This window comes from Helicoverpa armigera, chromosome 8 (genome assembly GCF_030705265.1).
Source record: "Helicoverpa armigera isolate CAAS_96S chromosome 8, ASM3070526v1, whole genome shotgun sequence".
NCBI lineage: Eukaryota > Metazoa > Arthropoda > Insecta > Lepidoptera > Noctuidae > Helicoverpa > Helicoverpa armigera.
Window position 1 is genome coordinate 9,368,371 of NC_087127.1, and position 20,288 is coordinate 9,388,658.

Genomic DNA, 20,288 nt, shown 5'->3' on the forward strand with positions numbered 1-20,288 from the left:
TGTCTTGGAGTAAGGAAATTCGAGAGCATGGAAGTGTCGCTATAGCTTCAAAGAGTGTTTTTACTTACATGTAAATAGTACGTACTTAGATCTCGTTCAACAAGGAATTGTCTACTCCGATGGCCAAGGATGCTGCAATAGTTACATTTGGAAAATAATTGGTAAAGACTTAACTTTATGATATGTGTAAGATCTTTTTAATGATCAGGCGGCAAAAAACGTCCCGCATTGTATCATGATTATAATCATAGCTCATTCTTTATTAAAATTCCAAGTATCTATAAGTTGTTTCATAATAAAGGTAAACTTACTGTTTCTTGAAAGTTTTGAAACACGCTAATTGAAAGGTCGGTTATCCTTTTGAAAATGCGGCAAAAACGTAACGAGATGAGTTTTTATGAAGATCTTCAAAGGCCCTCTAATCTTATAAGGGAGAAACATAATCCTTTGTAACGTGCATGAGTTACTATATTGCCATATTAAGGTAAGAAGTTGTGTTATAAAAAGTTTTTTTTTTCGGAAAATAAAGGGGAGTTTCTGCTTCCATTTAGAAAGACGTGGTGGCCTAGTAGGTAAAGAACCAACCTCTCAAGTATGAGGGCGCGGGTTCGATTCCAGGTCAGGCAAGTACCAATGCAACTTTTCTAAGTACCTATGTATGTACTTTCTAAGTACATCTTTGACACCAATGACTGTGTTTCGGATGGCACATTAAACTGTAGGTCCCGACTGTCATTGAACATCCTTGACAGTGGTTACGGGTAGTCAGAAGCCAGTAAGTCTGACACCAGTCTAACCAAGGGGTATCGGGTTGCCCGGGTAACTGGGTTGAGGAGGTCAGATAGGCAGTCGCTCCTTGTAAAGCACTGGTACTCAGCTGAATCCGGTTAGACTGGAAGCCGACCCCAACATAGTTGGGAAAAGGCTCGGAGGATGATGATTCTGCTTCCATTTAAAACTTTGACTTATACTTTTCCTTTGACGGAACACTGTACCTAGCTAGTTTTTAATTAATTAAAAAACCAAAAAATAAGGACCTACCAGTTTGAGGAAAAAAAATGTCGCAGGGTAATATTAGGTTTGAACCATTCCTTATTAAGATTATGGGAAATCATTATAAAAAAAGCTATTATACCATACCTAATTCCAAATCGAACCGATTCACATCACACCGATGCCATTCACGAAAACGCGTAGACGAAACTTTATCGAACTCCAAGTTTTAATTTCCTGCCAAAGGATACGGGACAATTTTATTTGCGAAAATCGAGTACGCAGTTAGGATTTCAATTTTTAGTCCCGCTGTGATAGACAGATTTTGGATTATTTTCCTTCTGTGGATTTAGCTAACGTGAGTCTAAATCTAAGTTTTGACGGCCGGATTTGATCCTTTCACCAAGCATTTTAAGCTATTAATAAGCTATTACAATGGTAGGTATTTTAATGGTTAGGTAAATAAAATCTTTTTTTTTTAAGTTTTGCAAAACTGCATTGTACAGACAAATAAAGAAAGACAAAAGGTTACAGGTTCTTTAAGCAAATACTTTTTCTAACTTGCTATAATCTCTTTACTAGGTTCACTTACTTACTCTTTATAGGTACTATAAAGTTTAGATGTCCTGCAGTAAAGCAAAATATTCTAATTGCCAAAACTAGACTAAATAACTTTAGAATAATTCTCTGACACACGCAAAAATAAGTGTTATTTTAAGCGCGTTTGAAGAAGAGCTTTTGTTTTTGCTCAAATTATTACATTTCAAAACAAATTACCTAACAACAAATCTCTTTACTTTCTCCAAATATAAAATACATAACGCACAAAAGCCCACAAACAGTTTGCAAATAAGAAAATCAACAAAGTCACTTCTACTGAAAGCTTCAGGAAAAGCAATTAACAAAACAAAACAATCTCTATGACAGGCGCGGATAACTTTACTATTTTTTGGGTTTCGTAATTAAAGAGTGTGAGGCCTCAATCTAAGCTGCTCTCCATTCGTCTCGTCTTTTTGTGAGATGTGTGTGTAATAAGCCTGCATTTAAAATAGTTTAGAACTATGTAGTTTTGTCGCCTCCAACAGGTGTCTGTGGAGATCTAGGGGGGAGGCCTATGTTCAGCAGTGGACGTCCTATGGCTGAGATGATGATGATGATGTAGTTTTGGGGCTGTCAGTATTTTTAGCATCGCATTACCTTCCTAACGAAAAATATCTGGTCTAATCTATTTAGACTACATTGAGCACCATTTAAAGTTTATTTTCAACTCGGCACACTAAATAATTAAAATCATGACTAAAAACCTTACATCTGATACAGATCATAATATATCAAAGGGCGTTAAAGTTGACCACACAAACATCGGGAGTTGCCAATTTTTGTCCAATCACGTATTTATGATAAACGTTTCGGTACGGAACTCTCCATGTAAACGGGGCCCGACTCACCCTTGACCAATTTTCTTTATCTCCGCATGAACCTCAGAAACGCCTGCATCCAATTAAGACTGATTGATATAGGTTTCATTGTTTGCATCGCATAGACTGTCGGATAACAATTCAATTAGAATTTCCATTCTCGCGTCTCTTTGTTCAAGTGCTTTGTAAAAATAAAATAACAATATTGAATAAATATTAATTGATTCTATGAGATATCAAGTTGAAAGATGCGGCTTAATGAAAAGTTTTTTTTGTGTTTATATTCATATGCATATTTGTTTTTAATTTGTTAGTGTATTTTTATTTTATTTCATGCGAAAAGCAATAACGATAACTGAATACCATCTATTTGTATGATAAATGACTAATTGAACTCTACATAGGCATCCTTTTAATGTTTTTTTCGTTTTGTATACCTTAAAAAGCGTAGGCCTAAAAATTTCAACTAAGAAACTGCACAGTAAAATAGTATATTATTTTTGCCATAATAGTATTTCATTCTAACTTTGTCTTCAGAATTTCTCTCCCCTAAAATTCACACGATACAAAATGTAATAAACTAAAATCTAGTTTTGAAACTAGAAACCATGTACAGTACGATACAGTTCCGTAGGTACTTAGGAAACAATCTGTGACTGACTGAGAACAAAGTTCAACTTTCTCACTTGTTCGCAACCGAGGTGGGTTTCAAGCTGCTTGGACTTAACACTTCTGGCATGTGTAAGTAGAAACATAAGTATATTTTCCAATGGGTATGAATAAATTATTGAATACTTTTATAAGGTACTGTAGAGTTTCTAATAGTTATGTTTAGTACATAGGTTTTATTCAACAAAGTTGCGGCTTGCTGGACAAACATTTATATGATGTTCTTTGTAAAAAGGAATAGTACTTCGACGGGTACAAAAATAGTGCAAGAACAATGCAAGAAGTTTACTCTAGTTAAATATTTTTTTTAAATAACGCATTTTATCCGTAACCAAAAAGTAAATACAATAGCAATTTTTTGCGAAAATAAAAGCTTTTACAATCAAAATCTATGATAATGACTGAAACAGGCTGCACAATATACCTATTCCATCGCAAAAACGCGATTTTCCTCAAAGCACTAACACCCGTATTTATAAAGAAGTAAAAGTAAGTACTTGAGTAAAAGTAATTACTTAAGTAACGATTTGTCTTCTATAGTTAAGTAATTGCTCAAACTTAGAACTGTCAAAAGTTAGAATTCTCAGCCAAGTAATAGTCACCATTTCCTTTACTAAAGCACTACTTTGACGTTATTTGAATAAAAAATTGGACACTTTGGATAGTATCCAAGCGGTTTTTGTTGTTGTAGACAATATAGATGATAATATATTAGAGGAGATAGAAGTTGCTGAACCTAGAAATCCCAAAGTTTACTTTCGTGATGTGGATCCATTTCATGACTATTCGGAAGATTGTTTTAAAAAAAAGAGATTTCGTTTCACCAAAAGTGTTGTGAGACATGTTATTTTACCGAGAATTGAAGACACTTTACAATCAGAGACACAAAGAGGGCTTCCTTTAACTCCACTGTATCAGTTGCTAACTGCTTTACGTTTTTATGCCACTGGAAGCTTTCAGATTGTATGTATGATTGCAAAAGCAAACATTTAAAGGAGATGGCCAGGAAAAAACCCAGAGTCGACAGAAACTTCGTATGTATGGTTGGATTCAGTATAATGTGTAGATTCCAAAAAGTATTTCATATCATCTAAAAACCATGGGGTTCTCTTTTTACAAGGTTTTTTCGATGACGATTTTAGTACATAAAAAGCTTAACTTTTCTGATTGCTGTTCATTAGAAGTTGTGCATAGGGTAAAAACTTAACACTCAGGTGTGTGTCTGTTAGCACTATACAAGAGTGAAGGTTTAGAGCTGACCTGATGATGGAGAAGAGAGAAGGTCAAGGGAACTCGGCAATGGTAAATATCAACTACCTCATGTTTGGGCTTATATTATTCGTATTGAGGAGAACTTTTCACTAATGCGAATAGTGACTAAAAAGCTAAAAAAAATACATTTTTTTTTTTATTAACCTTTGCCAGTTCAGAATGTTACATATAATAGGGAAACCTCTTCAAGTAGGTAAGGTCGGTACTTAATCGTATCTGGAGTGGTTCATGTCAATAGTGCAATGGGTGGGGGTCAAACTCAAGACCTTTTAATAACCAGGCAAACTCTGTAACTATGGTGATATTACTATTGGCATGTATAATGTTAATATACTTTATTTTTTATGGTCCTTTAAGTAAATAATCTCTAAAATCAACATAAATTCAACATAATCTATTTTCGACTATTACTTAAGCATTTGCTCAAGTAAGTAACGTGTGTTACTCAACTATAGAATGAGATTTTGTATTTAAGAATTCTAACCATAAGTAATGACTTAATTAAGAAATTACTTAGCAACAAGTAATTACTTCTTTATAAATACGGGTGCTAGATATCTACCATCCCAACAGGAAAAAAAACAAAAACTAGTACAGAGAAGCATTCAAAACATATGAAAACAAAACTGGAACAAAAGCGTTCGTGTCACAGAAGTCCCATACATCGACTTACTTCCACTAGAGTGAGCCTATTGAATGAAAAACGAACGCTCGCTCAGCCGAGAACTGATACGTTTCGATGTCTTGTATCTCTTCATATATACATGTACATACATATAAATTGACGTAAGTATTTATGTGTTTCATGGTCTGATGCTTTGGGAAGTTGGGTTGAAAATGTTGAGTTGTATAGTGGTCGTTTTTTTGCACAATTCTATGATACATACCTACAGGCATCCATGTATTTCTACAAAAAATGTATCATACAAATGATTTTGAGTGATCCTATCTTCAGTTTGTATGGTTACTTAGTTTGTTAGATACTCACCTTTTCAAGAAAACAGAAGAATAACATTCCCGATTTTTCAATACTGCAACTTGCACTCACTCACTATTCAAATCATTCTCCCATTTATTCGCACAAAACCGTTCTAGATTTCATTCATTCGAACTTTTGCAAAAATAAATAAATTACAAAATTAGTCGTCAACAGGAGCTTATTGTAAAGTTGTCAATAAAAGCATTCATAAAATAATTTTCAGTCGCAGGCAACAATATTTTTTTATTATTTTTCAATGCAGCTTCAGAGCGATTAAACGTTGAATATTTAATTTTCAATACGCTGCAGTTTTCAAGCTATTGAACTCCAGTACGGATTAGATTTTTTTATGAAGCCAGAAATAGAACTTGTTTTTAATATTCTCTGCAAATAATTTACAAAAGAACATAATTGTGTTTCTGATATTTCAGTTTGTTTTTAAAGATTGTTTGTTTTCATGCTCTTCAGTGTTAGATAGCCAGAAGTCTAGGTCACTTTTTATCCGGGTGTTCTAGCCACTAATACAGGGTCCCATAACTCCCTTAAAATTGAAATTACTTTATAATTTAAATGACTTATGGCACACCCTGTATAATACTGAGCCGAGAAGTGTACTTCAGAAAACAAAGTAAGTATAGATTCCTAGTGGTCACTTACGTATATTTCCTAGATATAAAATGGTAAGTCAGAACTGAGGGTCTAACAACCAGTCACATGATAATCTATTGTGTTATGCTGTAATGTAAGTTGACCCGAAACTGGAAAGGAAAAGTAGCTATACAAAGATTTCTTTATGGTTTCAATAACTTCATGGGAATTGTATGTTACAATTCCCATCCGTCAGGTTTTCACTTTATTAAAGTGATTTACGTAACGCTCTGATGAACCTGTAATTAAAAACATCATCAAAGGCTTTTAAACTGATATTTTAATAACCACTCGTATAATTAATTTGCTCAATAACAGTACATTTAAAATTTTAATTACGGGGAAGTATCCTTTATGAATATTTTACTGTAATTAAATTCGTATATAAAACAGATTCGCCAATAATTGTCGGTGGGGTTACAAAAGATTCGCTGACGTTTTCGTTTTAAACGGAAAATTATATACTCTTTGAGTAATTTTCTTCCTGGAAATGTTTGTAAATTGAACGTTAATAATTATTGTTACAATTAAACTCACTTAACTTGCTTTCGTATTTACTATTTTTTAATAATTTATGACATTAAAAACAAAAATTAAAATAAATAAATAAAGTGCTTTCATATTCAGCCCTTACTAGATTATACATGGAATAAAACTCATTCATCTGTTAAATATCGATTCCGACTATTCGATATAATCAGTTGAGATTGAACCAATTCGATGGAGATAGTCAATAAACAGGCCAATGACACTTCGTTTCTAGTCTAAAGAATATTTGGCTTCCCCGCGGTTCCACCCGCGTCTCGAATAAAGTGCCTGGTTCGCTCATGCTGTAGTAAAAAGTATCCCATGTCCATTCTCAGGCTCTATACTATTCGTGTATTGAATATAATTGTTTCAGTAATTTTTTCGTGAAACATGGACTGGTGCAGTTACATTCGCATTCATAATATCAGCAAGAATTATCCAATGATTATGACGTCCCTTGCAGTACACTAACTTTTTTGCTTCAGAGCAAGAATACAGCGACTATCAAACTGTCGCATCACTACCGTTACCTAGCAACAGAAAAAACCATTTTCCTCCTAATATCATCGTGATATTCCGATACTATTCACGTGTAGCCATCAAACCTTCATTTACCTCTGATTTGCCTGTACACTGGTGTGCATAACTCAGCTTGACACATCAATAATAAAAAACTCTTGGAGCGTGAACAGCCTACATCTCGACAAGGGTCTGGCGATTTTCTTGTACCCATTGTGTAGGTCCACAACAATATATATTACATTTGCGATTTATTTTTTTACTAGTCACGCGGGTTTTGTATTGTTGTAGGGTTAGAAGGTGTTATTTTTTTGTTATTTGGGAAAAATGTTGTAGGTATGTGTGCTTACAAATACTGATCGCAAGCCTGAACTTTACATAATATACTGGGTTACAAAATGTATCTGGTTAAAAAAACTTTTTAAACTGCACAAAATCCCTGCCTACCATCAGCATCCATGATATTTCTCCGGTTGTTTTTTTTTCTTTTTTGTGAAAAGTGAGTCCGTCCTACTTTTTAGGTGCTATTTAAAAAAAAATAGCACAAGAAAGAGGTTTATTTCTTTCTTTTTAGGTATTGCTTAACCGAATTAAAAAAAAATTACCCGTTGGATGTCATTTGTCAAAATAGATTTTCTATTCTTTTACAACTAGCGATATACAAGCAGTTAAAAATCAAATATGTTTATCCGCTATACCTACTTTATCCTCATCGTATACCCATTCCTTTTCGTCTACCATCCTCTATGCATTACACTGACATTTCATTTCCTCGTGTGTTACCGTTCCAGAAACCTGTCTCTTTGAATGCTAGCCTTGCATAATTCTTTCTTGAAATTTTCCGCTCCTTACATTATCCTTATTATCATATAATGCTCCAATGAGAAGTTTTAAAGAGGGACAAAGTTTAATTTTGTGGTTCCTCCTTGTGGTTGCATTAGGAGTTTACAAAGCGTTTGATGGTTTGCTATGAATACATTTAAAAGATCCAGCAAAAATAACCAAAACAAATTGAATATAATCTATACTAATATTATAAAGAGGAACACTTTGTTTGTTTGGTTGTAATGGATAGACTCAAAAACTACTGTACCGATTTTAAATATTCTTTCACCATTAGAAAGCTACATATATTATCTGCGAGTAACATAGGCTATATTTTATCCCGGTGCGGGCAGTAGCTCCTACGGGACGCGGGTGAAACCACGGAAAAACGGCTAGTTTGACATATAGAGAAAGTAGTTACTTAAGTTTAGGGTGTTGAAAGTAGTTCCCTGGGGGCGCGGGTAAAACCGCGAAATAGTTAAAATATCATACAACTATTTAACAATTTCATGCGGATAAAGTCGTGAGTGAAAACTAGGAGATAATAAAATTTAACCCAATTAGGTAAATCAAACGGCTTAATTTTATAATCCGACCATTTCGATATGAGTTTTATTGGTGTTAATGCTAAACCACAGAATGTTCAAACAATTTGTTGTAACAAAATATAGCTTATTTTACTTTGATTTTATTAACCAATTATGTTAATATAACAATTAATAAGTTACACCATTTAATTTAAGCCAACGGATTATGAAACTATATTTTTATCTTTTTAACATTCCGGGAAAATTTCACGGAAAACTCTAACACTCCCGCGGGAACTGACAAAAAATACAAAATAAAACTGAAACAGACTAGATAGTTTTATTTTAAATGCGCTCTACTTACACTAAACACCCCTATTTGCTAGGAACCCGCAATATTCGTGTACAAAGCCATTAATTTTTATTGCCACGAGCCACCTAAGTAAGTAGCGTTGGCGACTTTTCCCACCCCAAGCGAATGAGCCCGTCCAACACTGCTGTGTAACTTTGAATTGACAAAACGAGAAAAAAAGCTGTACAGTCGGGAGAAAAAGTTGTGTGGCTAACTCGACGTATTGTCTAAGCCAGCCAGTTTGGACTTTTTTGCAAAGCTAAAGCTTTTTACACTGTTTAATCGGGTTGACTGCGCTGGACTTGTATTGATCTGTGTTCTTTGGCGCTCATTCGATTGTGAAGATTCGAGAATGGCTCTTTGAGGCTCTTTTGGTTTGATGTTAGACATGTTTTGGGTTCTAGTATGCGGGTTAGTGGAAGCATTTGGAACAGTTTTGTAGGTTTGTTTCCGGTATTTACGAACTAATTTCACTTCAGTTTGGATTAAAAATAATAAAAATTTTGCTGTAAAAACAAATACAGAGCGTATAACGTATAAAGCACACTTTAAAATAATAGTGCTTGGGGCTGTATAAAATTTGTAAATTCCAAAGCGAGATTTTTTATGCAGTATTTTTTGTTACAATTTTATTTTTAAAATGTGCCTCCATTTCCATTGTTTAACATCAAAATTACGGAACTTATTTTTCCATTGTGTTCTTCCAAATATTGGTAGAGACAAAATAGTGTTACTGAAAAACAAAACAGCATCAACAGCGAAAAGAAAAAATGTTTTAAAGCGACACAAAATGAGACAATGATTTCCCGAGACGCTCCTTTCGACGCAAAAATGTCAACCGTTAGCTTACCCCGGTTTTTGCGGTGCGACGAATCTTCGACGCATTGACGAATCTTATCGAAGTCCCAAAGGGCTTGGCTGGCCTTATCGTGACACGGTACACGCTACTTTGGGAAACAATGTCGGGGAGTTAGGATCGAAGAAGCTTTGGATGCGGGAAAATGTGTGAGGAAATTGAAGGCCACTGTTGTATTTAGATGCAGGCTTTGGATTGTATCTTTTGGGTAAGTATTTTCTTTAGATGTGATGACTTTATTTTATTTTAACTTTCTATTTAAAGTATTTTTTACTCACGATCAGGTCTCCTGACTTAGTTCGCTGTTTTTTCACCTTGAAATATGTAGGTAAATAAATTACATATAAATACTGCAGTTTACCCAACTCAATCCTAAGAATTAAAAGAATTTAAATTACTAAAACTTTCCCCAATTTAATTTAAAAACTACACAAAATTAATTAAACCACACTCCTTGCTTCGTAACTCTCCGTAGCGAGATATCATTGCTCTCCAGTTTACGCAGCCAGCTCGCTTCCAACATGATAAGATGGATGGATACATCATTCAGGCACGTTGCTTTGTACACCACTTTTATAGCCAACGACTGAAGTACACGGCCTTCTATATTATTTAAGAAGAAGGAACGAAGGTTAGGAATTGAATACAAAGTACTGGAAAAGGTATATAGTACTTATTCTACTTATATTGGGCTGTGGTAGTCGCAATGCGGATGAATATAAAAGTTTTTAGTTCTAACTAGATGGTCGGTGGCAGCGATGCGAGACTTAAAGTCACTTGTTTGTTTCTTCATTTCTTTTGTGCTGTGCAAGATGAGAGGTCGATAATAAGGCAAAGGATAAAGTTATTGTATTTCAATTAGGAGGATATTGTGACTGAATTTTTGTTCAAGAAGTCATCTTGGTGCTAGTATACTCTTTGTTAAAATAGAATCATCGTTTCAATTTCTTCTTACATTTTCAAATGTGAGATTGGGTTTATTTTATCACTTTATGAAGGACGAACGAGGTATATTTGGGACTGTCGAGTTCCAAAAAATATAATGGGAAAATAAAATTTTTATTACCCAACAAATAGGCAGATATTGCAAAAGCAATTCAATTTCAACCTGTGACCCCTACCATGTATCCAAGGGTAACAAATAAAGGTTTCTGTAACTTTACGATTTCCCCCCTTTTGGGGTAAACAATGTAACTTTTATGACCCTTTCTATCCAAAGGCTGTATGTAAAATAGATGCCTCTATTTTACAACGGTGTTCCACTCATGTTTATTTGATTTTAAAGAAGGCTGTAAAGGAACGAGTGTTCTTGGCGTGTATTTTTGTAAAATATTATGGTACGCCTTTTGTTATGATTGTAGTAGTCTGGTTTTATCATCTTCTATTTTATTGCTTGGCTTCTGTTATCGAAATAACTTGGTTTTACTGTGGCTTTTGCAAAATTCAAAATAATCAAAAAATTATCACAAAAGTTTGCATCTGAAAAGTTTTGATTTTCCTCATACATCATTTGTAAATTATTTTTAGAAGTAAAACACATTATTTTATATTATTTGATTTTAAAATAAAACAAAAATTCCTTTGTTACGAGTTAAGCCACTGTTATGTGGGCTAGAAACAAGTTTGTCAAAATACACGACCACTTTGTCCCGGCAGGTTCAAAGTGAAACAATATGATTGACAAAAACGCACTCTAGTTTTAGTGGAATAGAATTATGTTACACTATGTAGCCCATTTTTTCTGTCTTGTTTCTCGTAAACAATATTTTAAACTAGATTCTCTATTTTTTCAGGTTTATCTACAGACTAGTAGGAGACTGGGCTGATAGGATGACCCTTTGCCTACAGTTGAAAGTTTTATCAGTGACCTTTTTTACAACTTTCTCAACACAATTATTTCTTAAATTTAGGTTAAACACTCAAATACAAATTCATTAGCAGATTGTACAAAAATTGGTTACACTCGAACACTCGTGTCGTAATTAAACAATTAGAAAAAATAAAATATCGTCTTGTGTCAGCTGAAAGACATCCACTGCTAAATAAAGGCCTCCTCCAAGCAGTGGACGCGAGTTGAACGAATAAAATCTTAATATATTGCTTCTAAATTCAAATCGCACCCAACAAAACAGTACAAAACTTTTAAAATTCAAGACGCACATTTACTTTGTTGCTTCTAATGTCTTAAGTAAAGGGACGTTTTTCCACTACCTCCCTCCCCCCCTCTAGTGATATATCGCGCTTGGACACGCTACCCGCGTACGTCAGTGTCCTAGTGTGGTCCTACTCTGACGTTTTATAGACAACAACTGAGGTAAGTCGGTATGTCCCTTTAGTGTTACAATGGGTTTGTATTCGGGAGCCGTTTTGTTGTTATGTAATAATTTTAGGGAGTTGGTATCTGAAATCGTAAAAGGGGACGTTCAGTCATGAGTAAATGAAACAAAAACACCCTTAAAATATACTTATAAGCTTACATTGCAAAGATGTGCTATGAGTAGCGAGTTCGATAATGCAATTTATATTTGACGTTATGTAGGTACATATAAAGATGCACTTTTTAACAAGTGGAAGCAACGTATCTTGTAATGATAATTATTTTTATTATAAGTAGACAATAATTCCATCCTTCTCCTTGTGAGAGGAGGCCTGTGCCCAGCAGTGGGACGATAAAAAGGCTGTGACAGTAACAGACAATAATTTGTGATCTTAGGGTCACTATTCTCACGGAGGTGAAAACCATCTATTTTTCTCATGACATATTTAAAACATATTTCACTTATAACATACCATAATGTCAGGCTGTCTGTACCTAGGTACATTATCAAAAATGTACCTACATGTCACAAAGAATACTCAAGGTTACACCTTTCAACAGAAGTGGCAATAAAAACAGCTAAGCGATGTTAGTCTTGTTAAAAATGTAAACAGACAGACAAGTGAGGCGAACGTTACTTGTATGGGTAACTACTGAATTCCTAGTACGTGTGCCGCCACGAGGATTCGGTATTTTGTGTGTTCTAGGGTGTGTAAAAGAGTTGTTATGTATTATAAGATATTTACGTTGTTTCTCCATAGGTAATTATGATTAGCAAGTTTCTTAACTTAGATTTTAATCCTATATGTTTTATTGTTGGCCAACGACAAAAGATAGAAGAGCGTTCGTAGCTTATAGATGGCTTTGAACTAATAATTTTAACTCTTTGCCTATTATTCCTGGGCAAATAATCGATGTTTCGATCCCAAGATATTTAAGATTTTTTCAGCCAAAATAAAAATTGAAAATCCTCTAAAAATCACCACAACGAAACGAAACTCCGTACAAAATACAACCTTCGTACATTTCCAATTCTTTTCAAAGATTTTAAAACTGGAAACTAGGAGTCAAGCCGTCGAAACCTCACCTCTTTGTGAATAAAAATGTTGGACAAGGTAAGCAAAGCTCTGGGACTGAAAGCGCTGAGAAAGCGGAACCAGTCTGAAAGGCAGGTCGCAACCTTAGAGCATTAAACTACTGGAACCACCTCCGCCACAAATCTCTAGGGAAAAAAATCTGCTAACGTTACAGCGGAGGGCGAGGCCAAGTTTACTCATACATTTTCAATCGACGGAATCATATTTATTAACAAATACAAGCATAAAGTTGCCGCACATATACATACGAATGCTAGCGGGTGGTTTCGAATCATAGAGTACTTTGTTTCGTGTCTTTTGCTCGGAAGGAGCGGCGATGGCGTATCCAGTTAGTTCAATGACCTAAGGCCGAAACGAAACTAAGTAAGCCGGTATTACGGCTAGCCAGAGTCTTGGCTAGTACTTTGTAAAGCCGCATTGTATTGGAAAGGGTGCTGTAATACCTTAACGACGTTCTACGGAAGATTATTAACGGTCGAATTGCTTCGAAAAAGTTGGATTTCTTAAAGAATAAGATAGTTGGTTTTATTTGATTTGGGAAGTAATAGGATTGCCTATTGGTTCTTGAAGAAAGGATTTAAAAATAAAAGATATTGTATTAACGAAAAAAGTCCTTTGTGAGTGGTTTAAGTTAAAAATAAAAGAGGATCAGATCAATGGCTCTGTTAAACCCAGGAAAACCTTTCCAATTTATTCAATTAAAATAAAAAAATACTATAATAAAATTTCATTCGTTTTACTTTTATTTATTTGATTAATTATAAATATAAAAGCATTTTGTATAAAGGAATTCATAAAATAAAGTCGTACAATATTGAAAATTCCTTGCTTGTTAACAATTTCCTTGTAATTCTGAGGTTGTAACACAAATACGAGCGAAAACTTTCTGAATTTAACTTCTACGATTGTTTTACTTAAATACAGGTTGTCCTCAATTCAGAGATTCTGTGAATTAACAGTATAATTCAACATAATAAAAGATTCAATATTTAATTTTCAATAAGCTTTTCCAACTCCGAAGTTGCAATTATTTTTCTGAGAAAATTTAAGAGAACTGTATTTTTTTACTCTTTTTTACCTACACGTAATAAACACGAGTATCTTTCTAACTAATTATTTCATTGATATTAAATTATATTTTCACTAATTTACTATTATATAGAGCAAGTGCGACAGTTAAATAGCTTTTCAGAGAAAACGTGATGTATTTTGCTCTCCATCTAAGTAGTTACCACGTTGCACGAGGCTATTAAACTATATTCAACATTATTTTAACGCTAACAAAATAATATTTGCATTACACCTGGAATGAAGCAGGTAATAATTATAATATTGTTAAGTTGTTTTTTGCTGTTTACCTAAGTGAGGAATAAAGCTTATGTTAACTGTTAAAATATTATCTGTAAATATTGTTATAGAAATTTTATGATACAGTATTTTATCACTTAATAAAATAATAACTACCTATTCTATAGTTTCTAAGTTGCCATACAAGAATTAGAATAGTACTTTTTGTATACAACAGACCTCGACAGCGCCTTGAACTAATTGACACCAAAAAATTATCTACGTACCACTAAACTCCATTATTAATCCTGTAACTTAATATTGAGACGTCAAACCATACTTTATGTATGACATCATAAATGCCAAGACCCGCCACAACCAACTTGTTCGTACATAAATCCTAATACCGCAGTAAACCGTGATAAAATTGATTATCCACAATCTGGTGTTTGAACCTTCATAAATTATTGCTTTAATGCCTCTCAGGAGTGAGAGATGTCAGCTTATAAGCAATTAAGTAGAGTTTAAAGGATTTTTATTGGTTTATCGAAGTTTTTGTATTTGTAAAATGATTGTAGTAAAATTATAGTTAAATTTTGTATTTGAAAATATCGAGCTTGGTTTCACCAAAGGTGTACCCTTGTAAAACCCACGTTACTTACCTACACTATTATTTTAAAATTTCTGCTATAGGATGCAATCCTTTTACCATACAGGTTTAGATTATATGTAGGTTGATACGGAGAAAACTCTGTTATAGGTAATAGTCAAGCATAGGTAATAAATAGTCCTGCCTGCTTATTTAAAGCGTTTTTCGTCTATGCTCAGTTTGAGCAAACTCATACAATTGACAGCTAGCGGTTGGAGCGATGACACCTGAAATCTGAATATAAAATACGCTAGTACCTATATGCACGCGCACTTAAACCTTATTTTTAGGACGAAAAAAAAAATAGTATTCGTATACCAAAAAAGCAAAATGAAAAAAAAAAACTGATATTCGATATTCGAACCATTTCCGTTCTTTAATACTGGCACAGGTGCAACTTAATTTTTATCCTTGGGGAAATGTTTTTTCTAACAGAACTCATTTGTGCTCTTTTCTTTATGCTGCTGTTGATGTAGGTGTGAGAGAGATGGAGGTGGATGACGTAAGATATTTAAGGTACGATTTGAATTCTAGCTGCCGACTGCAACTGCCGACCGCACATGCAGCGACTGCATGAAAACAATTGATAACTAAGAGCCACTGCGCGTGCTGCCGTTTCGATCAAAAATGTGCGATCGGTAGTTGGTATTCAAAACGTACCTTTACAGTGATTAATGATAATGAAAGTTTCGCCAATCTAAAAATACTATCCCAATAAAACTTCAACCTAAAAATAAATCAATACAAAACTAAAACGGGCGATTCCGCTAAAACTATATCGTTTTATTGCCCAAACGATTGTGTAACAATAATTCGAAGAGTTTCGAACGACTGAGCAATGATTGCTTTTACCCTATTTTGAAATTCACTCCTATTTGAAGTCGTCAAATAAAGGTTCATGTGTTATTCATAGACTGAAGCGGCTGAAAACATCTACTTGGGTACATAAGATGTTATGGGTTCCTATAGATATGTATGACTAAAGTGCTATAATTACTAGTTCACATATTAGTTGGAGTTCCTTCCTGCTTGTTTTTGTTTATCTTGATTTCTCGTAGCTCGTATTTGTTGTTTACATAAACAATATACATAGATACTCTGACTCTGAAAGGCATCAATGAATAAAGTTTAAAAAAATGAAAATTCAAATGTGAATAGTTTTTAAATCTTTTCAATGTACCAGTAATTTATTTCACCAGTGGTAAAATGTTTAAACTGCACAAATTAAAACCATCTTCATTTCAAAATATTATTAGATATGTACGAAAAATAAAAAGAAGATTGTTTAATTAAAAAGTGCTTTCAGCATTTCACTTGTAGAAACAGACCTTATTTTCAACGTTGTTCAATGCTCATGCATTTTTATAAATGTTACAGATTTTTATAAAACTAAACGTGTTTATTTTCAGATTTCATCTGCAACTCTTTATTTCATAATTACCTACCCTAACCTAACCGTGAATAAATATTGTTTTAATGTTAATTGGATTTTTTCAAAACATTTCTGCTGCAATATTTTTTTTTATATTACTAACCTTAAAAATATACCTATAAAACATAGGTATGTATTATAATCTGTAGCTACCTTTGGACAAATTCCTACAAGACACGACTGAAACCGTCAGAAACACCTAGTATATCAACGCCCGTAAATAAGACAGCAAAGTAGTCATTAATTCAGTTGCGAAGCTAAAAAAAACCTAAAATCCAAAAGGATTTCAGTAAGCTCCCAACAACCGTTGATATATTATTCAGTTTGCGTCCGACGGCGTAAATGAAAAAGTTTTGTATTCAATGACTATTCGAACACCACCAAAATACTGGTAAACCCGAAAGTTTTCGAATCGAACCTAAATTACGAGTTGGAGACCCGGGGTCGGTTAAATATTCAAGGGGCGTCTGTCACTGTATGAAGATTAAGTAGCAGTATAAAATGTTAATATAGGATATATTTATTTATATCCGGAAAACTCTATTTTGATAAGAAATTTTCAATATAAGAAAAATCATATAGACACGTCACTGCGAGCAAAAGTTCTATGCCATGTCCAATCTATGTGTGCCACAGTCTCTGGTTGCAGACGAGAAGTTTGTGAAATTCCGAAGTAGATTAACCTCCATACTGCAGTCATTTGTTTAATTATTTTGTTTTACGAGAGGTCATAATACGATAGAACAAATTACAGAATCTTAAGTGCGCACCTGCTTTCAAAACTTACCACATGAGAATTACAAGAGAACACGAGTCATATTAACGCACACATTGACATTACACACATACGCACCTAGCCTTAATCAAGCCTGTCTAGAAATTAAGGTAAGGAACAGCGAAGGTTGAATGTTTCAAATACTGACACGTGTACAAAGGATTTCAGTACTTGATTAACTTTCAAGGCTAGAGCAAGCTTAATAAACATTATATCACAAAATTAAATTATCTACAAATATAATAAAATTAAAAGCAAATTCAGTAAACATTTTATTTTGAAAAACTCTTCAAACTGTTGTTTATGTATACCAAAACTACAAAAGGTCTAATAACCAGGCATAAATATATACATTTATCAAACACGTGTAGCGATTAGTTTCAGACTGTTAAAATATTATTATCAGAAATTCAACATAGTTTAAAAATATACTTCAGTAATAACGAACTTTAACAGTCAAAGAAACATAATAAAACCTCACATTAAATGCAAGTTTCTTACACAAACTTAAAAACGTAAGAAACACACGTAACCAGCATTTGCAAGATTGTAAGAATCCTTTGGTCCTTGCAATTTCCGATTTCACTCGGTCCGCCAATAATCGGAGCAGTCTAAGTCAGAAAAACTTTTCAATGGTACCGCCTTGATTCCACTTTATTCAGTCGACCGTGACTCGAATAAAGTATCTCACGATTCAACATTTAATTTCGTTCGGTTTGACAAATCTGTTTTTTATTCTGCCAACCCCAGTTTTTAGGGATTTATTTCGCAATTTCTTCGTTATAAATGTACTTGGTTTTGTTGATTGTTGTGGATTTGTTAGGACTGTCAGGATCTTGATCTGGTTTAGTGAAAAACAATTATATTGTAAGTCAAGCAGATGCCCTTTTTAGGATTTTTTTTATTATTTTTACCTAGAAATTATGTTGGTAAATAGTTCATCCTAACGAATTTCCATTACGCGGTGCCCTGCGTGAGCGACGAACGCGACGCGACCCGACGCTGCGAACGCGACGAACGCGATCAACTCAACGGCATTCCCTACATGCGGCCTATGTGAGTGTCTGCGGCGAGGCTCGACGTAACGCGCACTTGTTTTGAGGGCGACCAGATGCGACACCACGAACTATTCAGAAGCGTTGATCGCCGCAGTGCGTGAATAACGATTGTTGTGGGACAAAAAACATAAACATTATAGAAATCGTTTATTAGTACTTTAAAAATGAATTTTCAAGCAAAATTGTACTGTACTTCTCCATGATTTGAGAAGTAATGACCAAAATTACGTAGGACATTTGTCGCGTATAGCATCGCGTCGCATTACGTCGCGTCGTGTTGCGTCACGTCGCGTCGCGTTCGTCGCTCACGCAGGACACCGCGTTAGACACACTCCATTAGGAATCGTAATTGAAACAGTAAAATCCTCTACCTTTAATTCGGTACTTTACTGGCTACCACGATACTTCAAACTTTCATTTAAAAGCAAAAATCGTAAAACGAAACTAATTTTGATTAATACGAAACAGCCCTCTTCGCTAATCAACACCACAGGGAAATGTTTTCATTAGCTTAAAAGCGTATGTAAATTGTTTTTAAACGTCATAACAGCCGTTGTAAATTAATTTGAAGGGAGCACGGGGATACCTATCATTACAGCTATTATGAAAAACAGCTTATGTTTAGTTTCGAGTAATTAGAAGAGAATTAATATTGTAATTAGCTTGTTTGTATGTTATTTTTTCATGTAATATTATCTTCAGTAAGACTTAATGAAAATGATTAGATAAATTGCTTCACCCTTAGCAGAAAATGATGTTTGATTTTCTTTGATCTTTAAACTAGTCTTAGTAAAGAAAACACTACAGAGTGTTTCGTACTTACTATAAAATGCAGCACAAAATTGTAGTATTAAAATTCATAGAACCGTTCTCATACAGTACACTTATGAAGAAATCTTACGGAGGTATAATCATGCACATGACTGTATATGAGGAAAAATAAGAGATTCCCCTTTCTCTCAGGATTACTGGCTTTTGACTTTGTGATACTGAACGAAGCTATCACTTATTCATGAGACTGAGCTATCTTAGATTTTTTTCTTCGTATGAAATGGCTGTGCACAAAATATTCACTATAATAAACATCTAAGAAGGATTTTTGGATGTATTTTTACGTCATTAGAGCCTGTTTTGAAAATGGAACGTGATGCGTCAAAGGCTTATGAGCGTGCCTCGTAATGAGTCAACTAGGAAAGTGAATTACGTTGGTGCCCGTGAGCCTGCTCTGTCATTACTCATTCTATGTCTCGCCTGAAATTGAAGCGACACTTTTTGCAGTACCAGTCGATGTGACGCTAAATTACCAGGTTATTTTCCAGTCACACTTATATATCGAACTTGCTATTTTCATAATTGTAAGAATTGCTTTCTTAATATTACATGCAAACAATATGGAGACATCACCACGCTAGAAATGGAACTACGTATGGAAAATCGCAATGCAGAAAAGGTTTAGTGGACCTATTTCATGACGACTATGTTTTAACACCGATTTTAGGCAACAACTCAAATCTGCATTATCAGAAGCCTTTTATCCATTGACTTTGAAAAGAAGTGTCCCTAGAAAAAATTCAGCAGTTATATCTACCAAGTAAGAAATACGTATATGTATATGTATAAAAGTCTGTACTTCCCAATTTCCTGTATGGAACTCGAATCCGCAGATACCAGCACGCCAGCAGATTCGTCAGCCGAAACACCACGCCAATTTGCAGGGTAACAAATATTTTCCACTCGAACATTCTAACAAAACCTTTTAAACGTTTCCCATAGTCATCCACAAGGTCCACACATTAAAACTTGGACCCACAAATGGAGAACACGTATCATCATTATCACTTTTTGTTGGGGGACACGACAATACAAATGATTGAAGTTTTCGAATCGGTTTGCTAAATCGACCGTCCTCTCGGTAGCAATTGTGTGAGAGTGATGTTTTTATTTCATCTGCTAATGTACCCACGTTTTTTTCACTTACATGAAAATTGATATTTTGGCCATACCCACTAATTTTGGAATTGGTAACTTGAACATAAATTACACAATCGGGACTTATTTACCATGATGATGTCTAATAAATGTCGTTT